Raw genomic sequence first — 14307 nt, 5'->3', positions numbered from 1 at the left:
TTTATTATCATTTGAACAATGACAAATATTCTCATGAATATTAAACACAACAACCTCTGAACATTACAAATATTCGCCTCAATTCAACCTGGAACCTCTCATACAATACAAATTGTGTGTGTGTGTGTGTGTGTGTGTGTGTGTGTGTGTGTGTGTGTGTGTGTGTGTGTGTGTTGGATCGTTGGAGCTATGTGCAACTCAAGGCATATGCTCGAACGGGAGATGCCTGGACGCTGCAATTATGTAGCTGAGTGTGCTGACTTTTCGTACAATGTCCCACTGTCTGGCTTCCTGCATAAAGTCAAGTGCTCGGCACAGTTGTGGCGAAATGTCGCTCCTCTGTTTTCATTTAAACAGCTCCTTCTATCCGTTAGCGCAGCTAGCTAGCACCAGATGCTAACAACAACAATGCACGTAAGGTCTCTCTCTCGCTCGCTCAGGCCACACATACACACACCCTCCCGGTCCTCCCGATGGCCAGTCGGTGCCTGCCGGTGAGCGTGGAAGTGTGGTCTGCTGCCGCAAGCGGGCAGCAGGAGCGGGGCTGTCAGCATCAGCTTGTCGATGGTATTTTAAACTCGATGCGCTCTGAAACTAAGGGGCGGCCGAGAAAAAAAAATACACATGCGTTAATCGCGTTAAAATAATTAGTGGCGTTAATTTTTTTTTGCGTTAACGCGTTATTAACGCGTTAACTTGACAGCCCTAATATAAATGCATCTTTTATCACACTATTTCTCCTCTACTCATATACAGTATATGTGTACATATACACATACACATACATATACATTTACAGACAAAACAATAAAATTTATCAACTTTGGTTCTTAAAACAGACAAAGTAATTATCGTAGGTGACTTTAATATTCATGTTGACGATGATAAAAATAGCCTTACTGTTGCATTTAACTCTATATTAGATTCTGTTGGTTTCTGTCAGAGTGTAAATAAACCAACCCACTGTTATAATCACACTCTCGACCTTGTTCTGACTTATGGTATTGAAATTGAGCAACTATTAGTCGAACCGCATAATCCTGCTTTATCCGACCATTTCTTAGTAACTTTTGAAGTACTGTTACTAGACTACAAAGCATTAGTCAAAAGCTCTTGCAGCAGAAACCTATCTGTTAGTGCTATAGCCACATTTAAGGAAGAGATTCAACCAATACTTAACTCGATAGCATGTCTGCATGTAGGGGAGGAAACTTATACAAAATGTACACCACCCCAAATTGATCATGTTGTTGATAGTGCTATAGATGCGCTGCGAATAAAATTAGACTCTGTTGCTCCTTTGAAAAAGAAGAAAATAAAACAACATAGATTAGCTCCATGGCATAATGCCGAAACCCGCAAAATAAAGCAAAAGTCTAGACAACTTGAAAGGATATGGCGTTCCACTAAACTTGAAGAATCTCGTTTAATTTGGCATATTACTCTCAATGAATATAAGAAAGCACTGCGTAAAGCGAGAGCAGCCTACTACTCTTCATTAATAGATGAGAATAAGAATAATGCAAGATTTCTTTTCAGCACTGTAGCCAGGCTGACAGAGAGCCACAGCTCGATTGAGCCTTCTATTCCCATAGCACTCAGTAGTAATGATTTTATGTGCTTTTTTAACGATAAAATTGTTACTCTTAGAAACAAAATTAATGACCTCTTGCCTTTGACCAGTATAGTGTTATCAACAGCTCCCGGAATCGTAAGTTCTAATATTACACTAGATAGTAAACTAGAATGCTTTTCAGCCATTAACCTTGAACAATTACATTCAATGATTCTCTCTTCTAAACCATCCACGTGCATGTTAGACCCAATTCCAACTAAGCTGTTGAAGGAAGTTTTTCCATTAATTAGCACTTCTTTATTAAATATTATGAATATGTCTTTATTATCAGGCTATGTTCCACAATCATTCAAAGTAGCAGTGATACAACCGCTTCTTAAAAAGCACAACCTCGATCCAGAGGTTTTAGCCAACTATAGACCTATTTCTAATCTTCCGTTCCTCTCAAAAATTCTTGAGAAAGCGGTCGCAAAACAGTTGTGTGATTACTTAAAAAACAATGATTTATTTGAAGATTTTCAGTCTGGCTTTAGAACACATCATAGCACAGAGACAGCTCTGGTTAAAGTCACAAATGATATTCTAATAGCCTCAGACAAGGGACTTGTCTCTATTCTTGTTTTGCTCGATCTTAGTGCTGCATTTGATACTATCGACCATGATATCCTATTGCAAAGACTAGAGCACTTAGTTGGCATACAGGGAACTGCTTTAGGCTGGTTTAGGTCCTATCTATCTGAACGCTCTCAGTTTGTACGTGTTAACGATGAATCTTCCACGCAAACCAAAGTTAGCCATGGAGTGCCACAGGGCTCAGTGCTCGGACCTATTTTGTTCACATTATATATGCTTCCGTTAGGCAATATTATAAGGAATCATTCTGTAAACTTTCATTGTTATGCGGATGATACTCAACTATATTTATCAATCAAGCCTGATGAAATTAATCATCTAAATAAAATTCAAGACTGCCTTAAGGACTTAAAAACGTGGATGACCTTAAACTTTTTGATGTTAAACACGACCAAAACTGAAGTTATTGTACTTGGCCCGAAGAATCTACGAAACAAATTATCTAAAGACATACTAACTATGGATGGCATTAATTTGGCCTCCAGTGAGACTGTAAGGAATCTTGGTGTTATATTTGATCAGGATTTATCCTTTAACGCCCACATAAAATCAATTTCAAGGACCGCCTACTTCCATCTACGTAACATTGCAAAAATCAGGCATATCTTGCCTCAAAACGATGCAGAGAAACTAGTCCATGCATTTGTTACTTCTAGGCTGGATTATTGTAACTCTCTATTATCAGGGAGTACTAAGAAGTCAATCAAGTCGCTTCAGCTGATTCAAAATGCTGCGGCTCGTGTACTAACCAGAGTTAGGAAAAGGGACCACATTACTCCTATTCTGGCTGCCTTACACTGGCTCCCTATAGAACACAGGATAGAATATAAAATTCTTCTTCTCGCCTACAAAGCCCTTAATGGGCAGGCGCCATCTTACCTTAAAGAACTCATTATACCCTACTGTCCTACTAGGGCATTGCGTTCCAAGAATGCAGGGTTGTTGGTTGTTCCTAGAATCTTTAAAAGTACAATGGGAGCCAGAGCCTTTTCTTATCAAGCTCCACATTTGTGGAATCAGCTTCCAGTTTGTGTTCGGGCGGCAGACACCCTATCCGTTTTTAAGAGTGCGCTTAAGACCTTCCTTTTTGATAAAGCTTATAGTTAGGGCTGATTAGATTCAGCCCCTAGTTTTGCTGATATAGGCTTAGTCTGTCGGGGGACATCTTACTTCTTCCTTCTCTCTGTCTATACCCGTGTACACTCATGTTCCGATTAACCCAGCTTCCCCAAATGTCTTTCTTTTTGGTGTCTATATACGCTGGGATCCGGAGTCATGGATGATCCTGCGGTCCTGTGTCCTGGATCGCGAGCGCTGGATCTTGAGTCGTGGCTGTGGTCCTGGATCATAGGTCCTGGATGGATATCCTCGTGGATTCATCTTCCTATTATACACACATGCATTTCCAAACATTTGGACTACCTATGTTGCAAATGTATTATCTTTTCAATTTACACACGGCATCTATTGCACGTCTGTCCGTCCTGGGAGAGGGATCCCTCCTCTGTTGCTCTCCCTGAGGTTTCTCCCATTTTTCCCTTTAAACTGGGTTTTCTTTGGAAGTTTTTCCTTGTGCGATGTGAGGGTCTAAGGACAGAGGGTGTCGTATTGTCATACTGATATTCTGTACACACTGTGAAGACCACTGAGACAAATGTAACATTTGTGATATTGGGCTATATAAATAAACATTGATTGATTGATTGATTGAATAACAAATTGTGAAATCACCTACGAGCAAGACCCCCTTCGCTTTCATCTTGTCGTTGAGTTCCAGGATTTTTCTCAGACCGTCGGGGTTCTGTTCTTCTGTTCTGTTCGGTTCTCAAAGACCCAGACCGCTGGGGTTCTGGGCTTCTCAAAGACCCAGACCGCTGGGGTTCTGGGCTTTTCAAAGACCCAGACCGCTGGGGTTCTGGGCTTCTTGCAGACCGTTGGGGGCTTGTAATCTGCTTGTGAGGTTTTGTGCTCATAACTACTTTTTTTAATGCATATGACTGTATATCAAAGCCTGGCCCTTTTATGTTTGGGGCTGGTGGCAATGTCCTTTTTTGTTTGACAGTAACGTCATTATCACTGTCACTCTCAAATCGAATGTTCGGTCTTGTGTGTGAGTGTGTTTGGGGGGGGGGGACACAGGAAATGAAAGCAGAATTAATTTCAAAGATTACAAAGGAAAAACAATACAGCATAAATTATGTGTTAAAGAAATATCAGATAAAATGTATATCTACCATGACTCATTAGTATGTAGGGATAGTTTGGAGGCGAGGACAAACCCACTGCATTTTGTTTTCAGAGCACCATTTTTTTTAAATAGTGTTTTTAACATATTTGTTTAAATACTTAAGTTATGAAAAAAAACACTTCTCTATTAAGGTATATTAGTCTTAATTATTGAGAGGTTGTATATTAGATTTGAGAACTTGAAAAAATTCACACATGTTGATTTTTCCATAACATTTACATCTATAACAATAGTAGTAGAATTGCACTTTAATACTTACAGCCTTTTACGCTTTTTTTTTGGGAGAACATCCTCCTCTTCTTCCTCTGCTGTTTGAAGATCAGTGTGGGTTTCCGCTTGAGGGAGTTTTAGACGAGCGGTTTTGTAGTTTGCTGTAAAAACAAGAGAAATATCATTATATTATGATTTTTCAAATCAGTGAATCCTCACAGTAAATATGTTATTTGCATACCAGCTGTATATAGAATTCGGACACTAAATGCATCCCAGATGTGTTCAGGCTGCTCCTCATTTCTTATGGCTTTAATTAAGTCGTCGTGCTTGTAGTGAGCTGGCCACTGACAGGTATCATCTGCAACCCACAGTGCTGGAACTACTTCAACCTCTTGGGTTTCCAGAAACTCAACAATGTGAAACATGGCCTAGAACAGAAAGAGGCACAAAGTTACTAGTTTTAAGAGTATACTATAAACACAGTAACCTTTTGTTTTTTCAAAACGGCAAACGTATTCACATAATAAGAAGTCTTTAAATTAGAAGAAAGCTTTTTTTATGATAATCCTTATGCTATAAAAGGTGAATGATGGCTTAATTGATCATTAATACATGTTCATAATAATATGGGATACGCACCTACAGAGATAAGTGAAGGCAGGCTGGACACTGTCACCGCTGTTATGCACACAAATGATCAATCATTTTCCTCAAGATAAAAAGCTTGGTTAAATTCAGCAGTCCCAATGACTGTTACCACACCAGACTTAAGACTGCAATTTAGGATGGGTCTGCATGAAGAAGTGGCAGAACAACAAAACCAACCTCCAAAGGTAACCGGACACACTTCTGCACATTGGTATCTAACTTGAAGCACATCAGATTTGGTGACAGATCTGACACAAAACAAATTCCCAAATATGTGGAGTCAAGGGGATAGTCAAAATACTTTTCAATGTGTCTATATTCTTTGCAGACAATGTATTCCTCACCCTCAAAGACAATTATATTCTGAACCAAGAGTATGTTATTGTTCCTCTTGATACATCTGTCCCTCTCTGATGAACTGATGACAAACTCATCTGTTGCCAGTTCTTTAAACTGGGAGAAATGTCCTGTAAAGCCATGTGGAACAGGTCCATCTGAGTGTAGCCTTTTGAATTTTTTGTGGGTTTTCAAAGTTTCCTCATCTTTTAAACTTGTTGAATCAAGTTCTGAAATTCTGCGTATAACTTGCTGCAGTGGAGAGCTAGGTTTTCTAACCATTATTTTAATTGTTTTTAAGTAGTTTTCGAAAGGAAACCCTGATATTAAATCTAAGTGGCCATGCACCTTCACATCATCACTGAGATGAGTCAAACCATGTATGTTGTAAACTAAAAACCCCTGACCATAGAGTTCCCCAAAATGCTTAACAAATGATCTAAGTAGCGTGTTTGCAAAGTCATTTAACAGCAAGCAATATGTTGGACTTGCCAAAATGTATATACTCACAGACAACAGCATAAAATTCTGATAAACCTCAGTAGACAGCACATCCCTCAAAACGACTGGACCGGTATAAAGTAAGAACTGCCTAAGTTCTGTTGCCTTCCATCGTAACCTCTCAGTAAGGGCCCTTGGCCTTCTAGCAAATTCTGAATGTATGTAACTTCTGAGAGCAAGCAATTTTTCTGAAATTAAAGAGACTTGCCTGGATGAAATACGGGAATGCAACTTGACACTTGTGCCCATCCATAAATCAAGCAGACGACGAACCACACCTAAGCACACTAAATGCATATAGTCGTGTGGAAATCCACTGACCATAGGAACAGATGTTTCACAAAATGGGGAATGTTGTATGTGGTGGTCTTCATCCTCTGCATTTGAAAAAGATACATCAGTTCTTGCTCTAGCATCAACTTCTGGGAATGTCATGCGATGATTAATGTAATTGCCTGACTGTACACATTTATCACAGCCACTGTATCCATTGTGTGACTTAATACCCTTAACAAAGGCCCTCGCAGGAGCATCACAGATTACTGAGGACACAGTCAAGAAGAAGGTCTTACCATTAACAACAAATCCACTGCTCATGGTTTTTAACTCACAGACCAGATCCTTCAGATATTCTGACAATGACTGAGGCTTTGACTTCCCACAGAAAAGAGCAATCAGCACAGGTTTTCTACAATACCCCTGGAGGATTCCCAAAATTGGCCAGAACTGAACAGCTGAACTTTTAAAAATTGGAAGACCGTCAATGTTTAATTGTAATTTGAAACTGTGATGACTCGGGACAATAGATGTAAGCTTCTGAAATATCTGGCTGAACATATTCTGTATACCTAAATAATGGAAAGATCCACCCGCCAAGGAAGCAACACTATGGTACGTCTGTGTTTTGAGGAATGTTCTTGCATCTTTTGGCAAAGAGGGGTGATGGGGTTTCAGTATAGACAAGAGGGCAGACAAAGCGATCAATGACCAGAGATGGGGTCGTTACTAAAAAAAAGTAATATATTACATATTACTTTAAAAAAAAGTAATATATTACACTACTTCGTTACTATCTACATAAAGTAATTCGTTACTTTACTCGTTACTTTACTCGTTACTTTACTCGCAGGGCCGGCCCGCCCCTCCCTACAGGCAGATCACGCAGACTGCTAAAGACTTTCAAATGTTCTCTTTAGTTCAGTTTCCATTGTCGCATAAGACTGATCCAGATAGCTCCTGAATGTTTTCCTATCTGACCATGGCTGTCCTCTGTCTCCTGCTATCTGACCGTGGCTGTCCTCTGTCTCCTGCTATCTGACCGTGGCTGTCCTCTGTCTCCTGCTATCTGACCGTGGCTGTCCTCTGTCTCCTGCTATCTGTATATTTTGCGCAGTCTATCTCTGCTCACGCTGTTGCGTCAGCGTGTTCTCCTGCGTGTTGGCCATGTGTTGCACTGGAGCCAGACTTCAGCCGAGCACGTACGAACTGCGCATGCGTGAGTGGCAATAACTCTCCTTACCAGCACGCAGCGGTAGTGTGTATTCGTCATTCAAAACAAGCAACAACCGGAAAACAGAGAAGAAGAACTACGTGTGTGTGATATAAATAAACAACAGCTATGTGCGTTAGCTTCACCTAGCATGTGTTCTTTGCAGGTGTTTGTTGAGGTTTGATTATGACTGATTTTAGAAAGTAACGAAGTAACGCGTGTCGGGGCAATGTTAGTAACTGTAATGTGATTACTGGATTATAAAAGTAGCGCGTTACACTACTCCGTTACCGACAAAGTAATATTATTACAGTAACGCGTTACAAAGTAACGCGTTACACCCAACTCTGTCAATGACACACCAAAATGTGTTGCCCAGTCTCTCAAACAACCCGCTAAATCATCTTTAGGAAGATCCCCTCTTTCATCCACATGGCTATCCTCGTCACTAGTTAATTCACTTTCCCCATTACTCTCTGACTGACAGTTTGGTGGGAGATCCGAGCCTGAAGCGACTGCTCCATGTTCAACACTATAGTTCTCTTCAGCATTATCCTCAACATCATTATCCTCGTCACCAAAAGATTCTAACAACTGGTTGACTCTTTTAACAGCCATTTTCCTTAAATTGCTGCGAGTGATATTCCACTTTTCCCTCTCCATGAGACAGCAATTACAACAACAATTACTCTTTGAGAATTAGCCAACCTGTATAGGTTGTCAACAGCCAGTTACTCTGAAAAAGAAAGAAGAAATAACATTTAACATTGATACTTCATATAGTTAGCGAAGTGTATCACATGGAAGCAGCTTACCTTAATGGTGACTTGCCACTCTGTATTTTCTGCCCACCTTCAAATATCTGTAACATAGTGTGAATATGACTGTTAAGGTCAAAAACATCATGATACAAACATGACAAAACCAAAATGTGGGACAGGTAATTTTACAATTCCTAGGGGATAATAAAAATCCAATTTATAATACAGAGCAATAAATCCTAGGTAACAGGGTTTTTGCTATCATTTAACAACTTCCTACAAATAAAAACATGTGATGCCTTACTCCCTCCCAAAATTGGTATGAATTGTATCTATTATTGTGATCAAGTTCAGTTCTGATTCGTTTTTACAACAAATCAATAAATGGTGCGCCTCAACAAACAAAAAACAACATGACACACATGTTTGATACATTTAAACAAACAGCTAACAGGAGATTAACCACAATATTCCAACGCTTACATTAATTTTGGAATATAACACAGGAATATTGAAAGTTTGAGGTGTGTGGGTTTTACATTCACAGAATTACACATATTTCTGGGGGATAAAAAACGATTCTAGTGTTAAGGGACTCTCGTTAGGCTACCTGTTGGATTTTCAGTTTGTAGCTAACTCTGGAGTTAGCTCCCACTAAGAATATTAGCTTAACTGGAGTTAGCTCCCACTAAGAATATTATCTTTAGCTCACACTAAGAATATTAGCTTAACTGGAGTTAGCTCCAACTGAGAATATTAGCTTAGTAAGATACCGATTGCCAGCAGAAAGTCATATTTATAATGTCATTTCAAACTTACCGTGACTCCACTGACTTTTGCACAGTTTTCCACCGACAATCCTTCCAACTGACAGTGCGCCTTTTTTTCGCGCTTGTTTCAAGTCAGACATGCTGCGTTCAAAAGGCCCCGGAAATGGGATACTCCAACTTTAAATTATGCTAATTCCCACTTATACATAACCACAAGACAGCAAGAAGATACAACTACAACTACAATAAGGTTAAAGACCCATAGTAGTATTGAAAATATTTGATTTGATTTGAACAAAAAAATTAAATAAATCTGTATTTCTAACAAAGAACTTGAAGGCTATTCATAGGGTTGTTCTAACTCAAACCTGGGACTTCCTAGCTCCCACGAATGCAGCCTAGTTTAAATATGGGATGAAAAAGTTAATGTCAGATAACCTGAAAAACATATTAATAACTGTTTTCTTTAAGAAATATATTGTTATTCATTATTAATAAAAATGATAGTTATTTAAATGACAATATTTAACCCAAATGTAAGACAAATTAAGAATTTTTTATTTATTGTATTTATTGGTGTTAGAATGTCACCATCAGGATAACAAAATGGTCACAGTTTGCCTGCAAGTCCCTTCCTCCAGCCACACTCTCATCCCCTGCTCTCTGCTTTACGATCTGTCCCTGTCTCAAGCCCCTGCTCACCTCCCAGGCCATGAACTTTCTCCCTAGACCTGGCATCCTCGAGCCATCTGATGCCCTCAGACTTTTTCACCAGACTTCATCATTCCCCTGCTCACCTTTTCTCACTTCTCTCATCAGCCACTCACTACATGTACTGGTCAAGATCCTTTTTTCTTTGCCATTTCATTCCAGCTGCTATATGTCTTGAGTTTTTGCTTTTGAACTTCTGTCACCCGATCCTGGACCAGAACCTACTTACCTCCCTATATTGTCTATCTACCCGTTACCCGTTCACCTGCCTGCCTGTTTGCCTACTTGCATCTGCCGTAAGCTAATTTACAATAAAACATTGCACTGCTTCAGTCTGCCTGTCTGACTGCGTTTGTATACCCTGCTGCCCGCACTTCCAACCCTCACTTGTGGAGCAATCCTGTTTTGAACATTTGACAGATTTATGCTTAATTCTCTCAAAAAGTTACAGCAAGATAAACTTTTGTGGATAAAAGCTGAACTATAGATAATGAAGTACTCTATTTGAGTATATTTCGTTAAGAAGGTGACTGTTAATGGAAGTGTGTGATTTTGAGGCTATTTCAGTGAAACAAGGCTTAATTCTCTCAAAAAGTTACTGAAATATACACTTTTGTGGATAAAAGCTGAACTATAGATAATGAAGTACTCTGTTTGAGTAGATTTCGTTAAGAAGGTAACGCTTAATGGCAGTTTTTGATTTTGAGGCTATTTCAGTGAAACAAGGCTGTTTTAAAAATGTGACATATTTATGCTTAATTCTCTCCAAAAGTTACTGAAAGATACACTTTTGTGGATAAAAGCTGAACTATAGATAATGAAGTACTCTGTTTGAGTAGATTTCGTTAAGAAGGTGACTCTTAATGACAGTTTGTGATTTTGAGGCTATTTCAGTGAAACAAGGCTACATTCTCTCAAAAAGTTACTGAAAGATACATTTTTGAGTATAAAAGATGAAAACTAGAAAATTAAGTACTTTGTGTCAGTAGATTTCGTTAAGAATCTGACTTTTAATGGCAGTTTGTGATTTTGAGGCTATTTCAGTGAAACAATGCTGTTTTGAACATTTGACAGATTTATGCTTAATTCTCTCAAAAAGTTACTGAAAGATACACTTTTGTGGATAAAAGCTGAACTATAGATAATGAAGTACTCTGTTTGTGTAGATTTCGTTAAGAAGGTGACTGTTAATGGAAGTGTGTGATTTTGAGGCTATTTCAGTGAAACAAGGCTTAATTCTCTCAAAAAGTTACTGAAAGATACACTTTTGTGGATAAAAGCTGAACTATAGATAATGAAGTACTCTGTTTGAGTAGATTTCGTTAAGAAGGTGACTCTTAATTGCAGTTTGTGATTTTGAGGCTATTTCAGTGAAACAAGGCTTAATTCTCTCAAAAAGTTACTGAAAGATACAGTTTTGTGGATACAAGCTGAACTATAGATAATGAAGTACTCTGTTTGAGTAGATTTCGTTAGAAACTGACTCTTAATGGCAGTTTGTGATTGAGAGGCTATTTCAGTGAAACAGGGCTTAATTCTCTCAAAAAGTTACTGAAAGATACATTTTTGAGTATAAAAGCTGAAACTAGAAGATGAAGTTCAATCAGGAGAGACGTGATGTATGAAATACATGTTTATTATCGGTCACATTATATAAATGAAACATAATGATGACAGTTTATAACAAGTGAATGAAATGTGTTTTGGCGACTAGGCCCAGGTTTTGTAGGACATCATTCGGGAAGGGAAAGAACCGTTTCCGATGAACCCCCCTGGGTCTAGACCTGGTGGTGGTGATGAGTGGTTAGGTCTGGTTGGAAGGGAGAAGGTTGAGCTTGGCCTTGAGTTGGAAGCAGGAGGCGAAGGGGTGGAGGAGGGTTGCGCGTTGACGCCTGGAAGACAGCTGATAGGAAAGGGGAGAGCATATATAGAGGGTGTAACAGGTGCGATAATTAGGCTTGTGAATGGAGGGAAGTGATATGTTGGCTAAGGAGTGGCGCTCCCTGTCATCCAGTGGAGGGAGCGAGTATTGCCATGACGAGCAATACGGAGTGTTAGGTCTTCCTGTCTGAACTTGCGCTCAGCTTCATTTCAATCAGGAGAGACGTGATGTATGAAATACATGTTTATTATCGGTCACATTATATAAATGAAACATAATGATGACAGTTTATAACAAGTGAATGAAATGTGTTTTGGTGACTAGGCCCAGGTTTTGTAGGACATCATTCGGGAAGGGAAAGAACCGTTTCCGATGAACCGCCAAAAGAAGTGAAGTATGAAGTACTGAACGTGAAGACATCTTACCTTGTGGGATGCAGTGGAAATCTATGGATGAAAATGAGAGGTTAATACATGTGGGAATTTAGACGTACTGATGCCTCCCAGGCGTCCTTCCTGGCCGTACGGGGCATCCCGGCCGTACGGGCAATAATATTAAACATGAACACAGACCCGGAGGTCACAACCTGACGTGCAGGGTTAAACATGAACACGAACCCGGAGGTCACGACCTGACGTGCAGGGTTAAATATGAACACGAACCCGGAGGTCACGACCTGACGTGAGGGAGAAATGCCTGATTGCAGCAGAGGTGCTGAGCCTATCTGAACGAAAGCCCTGATATGCTATTAAGACGCCACAACCATTTATGCATTATTTACCATTGGTAAACTGAAGAGCTCTTAGATTGCAGCACGAGCCGATGTCCGGGCGAAGAGGGAGATGTAAATAAGTAAGCACGAGCTGTTAGCTGGAGTACAGTAATGCATGAATATCATAGCCTGGATTGATGCGAGCCAAGTGAGCAAACCCGAGAATATGAATGAAGTGCAGAATGCACGCAGAAAAGACGTACACTTAGTTAAATGCTGAGACATGACCCACGATATAGTATAGCTTAATAGCAGTTAAGTGCGCCAGGATGAGTCATAGATGCTGATAAACTGATTGAGTGATTAAGATTGTCTTCCATCATCTGAGTGAGGATGGTGGGAGGAAGGGGAGAGCAGATTTAAAGGGGTTGGCAGGTGCGATGATTGGCTAGCCGGGGCGTAATGCCCCTGATCACTTATTGAGATAACGTGTGACACCCGATGATGTTGTCTTCCTGATTAAACTTACGCTGAGCTACATTTCAATCAGAAGAGACGTGATGTATGAGTACATGTTTATTACCGGGACACATGATATGCGGGAATAGTGATGACGTATTACGATAAGTAACTGTAATGATGTTTTGGCGATTAGGCCCCGGGTTGCAGGATGATCATTCAGGAGGGAAAGAACCGCTCTGATGAACCCCCAAAAGAAGTGAAGTATGAAGTACGGAGCTGTGAGCAATCCTTACCTTGCGGCTGGCTGCGGAGATCTATGGATGAAAAGAGAGATTAACATGGGGACATGATGAGCGCCGGAATCGCTTCCGGGCTGCGGGGTTAGTCATGCGTGGGACCACTGCCCGAAACCTGCACGCAGGTTTAACATGACGCAGACCCACTGGCCGCAACCTGCGCCCGCAGGGTTAAACCTAAGCGCGGACCTGTGTCCGCAACCTGCGCCCGCAGGGTTAAACCTAAGCGCGGACCTGTGTCCGCAACCTGCGCCCGCAGGGTTAAACCTAAGCGCGGACCAGTGTACGCAACCTGCGCCCGCAGGGTTAAACCTAAGCGCGGACCAGTGTCCGCAACCTGCGCCCGCAGGGTTAAACCTAAGCGCGGACCTGTGTCCGCAACCTGCGCCCGCAGGGTTAAACCTAACCGCGGACCTGTGTCGGCAACTTGACTCGGACCCACGTTCGCGACCTGCACTTGCGGGATTAGCATACGCAGATCCGGAGTCATAGCCTGACAGATCCGGAACTGTAGACACGTATACATGCTGACGTGTTACCACACCAGTTATAGGTATATTTACCATCTTTTAGTGTTTGAGGGACCTTTGGATAGCCAGCACGGCACTGATGTCCGGGCGGATGTAGGATGTGAAGGCAGAGGAGGACCATCGTTCGAGTTGTTGCAGGGATGAGGACGAGACGCCTTGATTAGCAGCGGAGGTAGCTGCGCCTATCCTGAACGAATGCCCCGAGAATAATTGGGGTGATAAGCCGGATCTAATGAGAACTTGCTTTAAGTAATGATTGAACTGGCGTTGAGTTAAGGGAATATCCCCTGAAATAAGAAATAGTGGTGAGAGAGGATTAATGAAAGGTCTAAGATGCAGAATTTGATCATGGATTTATAAGGGCAGAACGGGGAATCGTTGCGATTTTCGTTTTTTAGCAATATACATGAGATAGCCTATTATAGATGTCTCCGGTACCGATAAAAGACCAATACGTTGGAGCTTAACGGCGCGTAAAACACACGTGATGACATCACCAATGAATCGACGACTGAATAAGTTGGCAACTAATTTGGTAA

This window comes from Pseudochaenichthys georgianus, unplaced genomic scaffold (assembly GCF_902827115.2).
Source record: "Pseudochaenichthys georgianus unplaced genomic scaffold, fPseGeo1.2 scaffold_881_arrow_ctg1, whole genome shotgun sequence".
NCBI classification, from domain to species: domain Eukaryota; kingdom Metazoa; phylum Chordata; class Actinopteri; order Perciformes; family Channichthyidae; genus Pseudochaenichthys; species Pseudochaenichthys georgianus.
Note: the sequence above shows the minus strand (reverse complement) of the source record.